Consider the following 4,237-nt stretch of genomic DNA (forward strand, 5'->3'; position numbering starts at 1 on the left):
AGCAGGTGGGGAACATTGGTTTCCTCCGTCACTGAAGCAAGCAAGCCTCATGTTCGCTTCAAGCTGCCTGGCTGCTGGCCGCCATCTTGGCTGGCAGTTAATTTGCATATTGCCAATGGGAAGGGTAGCAGATGTACAGCTAATTACCATGTTTCTCTTTTATTAGATAGGATAATAAAACCCTAAGATGCAAATAGACCAAACGGCAAAACGACCGGTTGCTATGATGTACAATGACCGCCAGGGGGCAGACGCTCAGCGCAGGAGCTGCCCCCTGGTGGTCAGTGCACTCCCACAGAGAGAGAAGCCTGCTTATGGCTGGCAAGCACAACAGTAGTGGCAAGAGCCTCGCCTGCCTCCGTGGCAGAGCAAGGACCCCTTGGGGGACATCTGACTGCTGACTTAGGCCTGCTCCCCGCAGTTGGACATCCCCTGAGGGGTCCCAGACTGCGAGAGGGCACAGGCTGGGTTGAGGGACCCCGCCACCTCCCAGTGCACCAATGTCCTGCATTAGGCCTCTACTGTTATTATAATTCCTTTTTATATTGTATTATCCTTTCTACTTTCTCAGCTGTAAATGCTCCCATTTTTTAGTGCTGTTGGTTGTGTGTTAGCATTGGATTTCTTTTATTGTTGTTGTTTGTGAATTCAACTTGCCTTGTTTTAAACAAGTTTATTTTCTTCCCATTCTTTGCTCACTCTTTCGTGTGAGGCAGCTTTGAAATTGCCCAAGTCTGATTTTTTGAAGTCCTTATCCTTGAAGAGGTCTTAGGATAGGATCTTTCAGAGACCCTTTCTAGTCCTTGAGCCAGGAGGTGATTTTCTGATTGTTGATCACACAGATATTTTAAATTCTTCCCTTCATTGCAGGAAAGCACTTTATTTTTATTTGAAACTGGACTTGTGAATTGAGCTTTTTGGTGTACCTATTCTTAAAGAGAAAATACACTCCCCTGGTTTCAGGTACTGAGTCTGGCTGTTGTTCAGGGCTTGGGTTTCATTTCCCCCAGGGAGTTGGATATTTGACTTCAGGTCCTAGTTTCACTCTCAGCTCCATGAGTTTCTCCTGGAGTGAGCCCTAATTTATTACTGGGAGTTTATCACTATTGTTTTTGTAAAGAGCTGGATCCTCTGCTTTTTTTTTCTTTCTTAATTACTATATTCATCTATATAGGGTCAACTCGTTTATTTCTCTTTCTAGCCCATCATCTATACTAATAAAAGGGTACTATGCTAATTAGACTGGACATCTTCCGGATGTCCTTCCAGACAAAGCCTCAGTGGCAGAGGCCGAGGCACAGGTGGTTAGGGGCGATCAGGCTGGCAGGAGGAAGCAGTTAGGGGGCAGTCAGGCTGGCAGGGGAGGACAGTTAGGTGGAGATCAGTACAGTAGGCAGAGGTGGTTAGGGGTGATCAGGCTGGCAGGGGAACAGTTAGGGGCATCAGGCAGGCAGAGGTGGTTAGGTGCGATCAGGCAGGCAGGCGAGTGGTTAGGTGCCAGCGCTCCCGGATTGCGAGAGGGATGTCTGATTGCCAGTTTAGGCCCAATCCTGCAGTCAGACATCCCCCAAGAGGTCCTGGATTAGAGAGGGTGCAGGCTGGGCTGAGGAGAAACACCCCCCCCCTCCGGGCATGAATTTCGTGCACCAAGCCTTTAGTTTATCCATATAAGAACCATCTTATTTTTAGTAATTGAAACATACTTTAAGTTACAGTGAGTGCAACTTCTAATCTTACATCCAATTTAATGATTTACCCTTTCCCCATTCTCATTCTAATGGAGGTGGGGGTGGTTTAGTCTTCTCATCTTTATCCCCCTTATTTTTCCAGTGCTGACTTTCAGAGTTAAGGAATAAGAAGGAGGAATAGGGGCAAAAGTTGTACTTATATGATGATGTTGTAATCCAACAAGTTGTCAGGGCATATATAGTATATCTATATATATAAGTGCTGGCTCTTTTGTGCTCTACATTAGTATGTTTTTTCAGAGGCCTTCATAAACCTGTCACTTGCCCAACATTGGCAATGTACTTCATATTTCACCTTTTGCAATGCTCTTCTCTCTCTCATTTCTAGCTCAGCCCTACTCATTTACCCTGGTACGTTTGTTTCATGGGTGGCGTTCCATTGATTGAGCGTCAAGCTGGATTTACATACTCCCAGCTCGAGAAGCACATTCATTTTTTCTTGTCTCCAGCTTTTTATTTTGGAAAAATTCAAAGCCAAAGGAAATTGAAAGGATGATGGATGGATAGCCATATGCCTTTCCCCTAGATTCCCCACCTGTTAGTACTTTGCCTTTTTGCTGACATTTATTTATTTACTTGGCTGAACTAATTGAGGATAAGACTGTGAACATTATATTACTACATCCCTAAATACTTCTACATGTATCTCTGAAAACCAAGGACATTCTTGTACATAAAATATCTATCACACTCAAAAAGCTTAACATCGGCATAATACTATTATCCTATATAATAAAAGCCTACTATGCTAAGTGTCCAGTCCTGTTCAACCAATCAAAGCGTAATATGCTAATGATATGCTAAGGCCATTCAACCACTCGCTATGATGCACACTGACTACCAGGGGGCAGGTGCTCAACACAGGAGCTGCCCCGTAGTGGTCAGTGTGCTCCCAGAGGAGGGGTGCCCCTCAGCCAAGAAGCCAAGCTCATGGCTGGCAAGCGCAGCAGCGGAAGCCTCTCCCACCTCTGCAGCAGTCAGACATCCCCTGAGGGCTCCTGGAATGTGAGAGGGCACGGGCTGAGCTGAGCCCCCCCGCCTGAGTGCACAAATTTTGTGCACTGGGCCTCTAGTCTATATATATAAAAGCCTACGTGACCAGAACGACCAGTTGCTATGATGCGCACTGACCACCAGAGGGCAGACGCTCAATACGAGCTGTTCCCTGGTGGTCAATGTGCTCACATAGCCAACCTCCCCTGGCCAGCCAACCTCCTGCAGTATCTCACTCCAGTTGGCAGGCCTCAATCGCCTGATTGGACCAGCCCCCAGGCTGGAACGGGGAACCAGAGGTGGGTGGCGGCAGATGCAGCCCCTTTCCCAGGGCAGCAGAGGGCCGGCTCCCTCCTAGGGGACAGCGGCCAACCTCATGTGCCCGTCCCTCCTCCCAGCTGGCAGGCCCTGATTGGCCTGCCGCCTGCCCACCATGGTGGTGGTGCGGCAACAAGAGAAGGAGGAAGGGAGGAGGTGGGAAACTGGTAGCGGGGTGCCGACGATGGTGGCATCGGCATCTGGTGTCTGTTCCTTCTATGCCCAGCCTCGCAACCGTTGCCTCCTTTTCCAACCCCACTGGGGCCTTTGGGCCCCTGACTAGGATGGGGAACTGGTGATGGGTGGCAGTGGATGCAGCCCCTTTCCCAGGGGAGCTGAGGGCTGGCTCCCTCCTTGGGGCTGGTGACCAACCTCCTGTGTCCCATCCCTCCCCTGAGCTGCATGTCCTGATCAGCCCGCCACCCATGGCGTGGTGGCTAGGGAAGGAGGAGGTGGGGAGGTAGAGAACCACATTGTGGAGGGGTGCACACGATGGCAGCGTCCAGAGTGTTCCTTCTGCACCTGGCCTGGTGACCATCACTTCCTCTCCGGCCCGGTCCTGATCAGCCTGGCCCCAGTTGGCCCTGATTGCTGGCCAGTCCTAGGAACCCCACCCAAGCATAAATTTCATGCACTGGGCCTCTAGCATAATAGTCAATAGTCAAATGTTTCAGTAAGTGCCTCTTTTAGCTGTTTTTCTTTCTGAACAAGGATACAATCAAGATTTCAATTAGAACATAGATGCTAAAATCCTCAACAAAATGCTAGTAAATTGGATTCAGCATTACATTAGAAAGATTATGATCAAGTGGGATTTATTCTGGGGATGCAAGGATGGTACAATATCCGCAAATCAATAAATGTGATACATCACATAAACAAACTGAGAGACAAAAATCACATAGTCATATAAATTGATGCAGAATAAGCATTTGACAAAATTCAACACCCTTTCTTCATAAAAACTCAGCAAAGTGGGATAGAGGGATCATAACATAATAAAAGTCCTATATGACAAACCTACAGCCAACATCAGACTCAATGGGCAAAAACTAAACTCATTTCCCCTAAGAACAGGACAAGACAGGGATGCCCACTTTCACCACTCCTGTTCAATATAGTACTGGAAGTGCTAACCATAGCGATCAGACAAGAAGAAGAAATAAAAGGCACCCAAA

At 47.8% G+C, this 4,237-nt stretch overlaps 1 protein-coding gene across 5 annotated transcripts in view; it reads left to right on the top strand.

Moving 5' to 3' along the window:
* EPB41L5 (erythrocyte membrane protein band 4.1 like 5) overlaps positions 1-4,237 on the top strand; it is a 163,546-nt gene that overhangs the window by 99,028 nt on the left and 60,281 nt on the right. The gene's annotated exons all lie outside the window — the stretch shown is intronic.

This window comes from Myotis davidii, unplaced genomic scaffold (assembly GCF_000327345.1).
Source record: "Myotis davidii unplaced genomic scaffold, ASM32734v1 scaffold3, whole genome shotgun sequence".
Lineage (NCBI taxonomy): Eukaryota > Metazoa > Chordata > Mammalia > Chiroptera > Vespertilionidae > Myotis > Myotis davidii.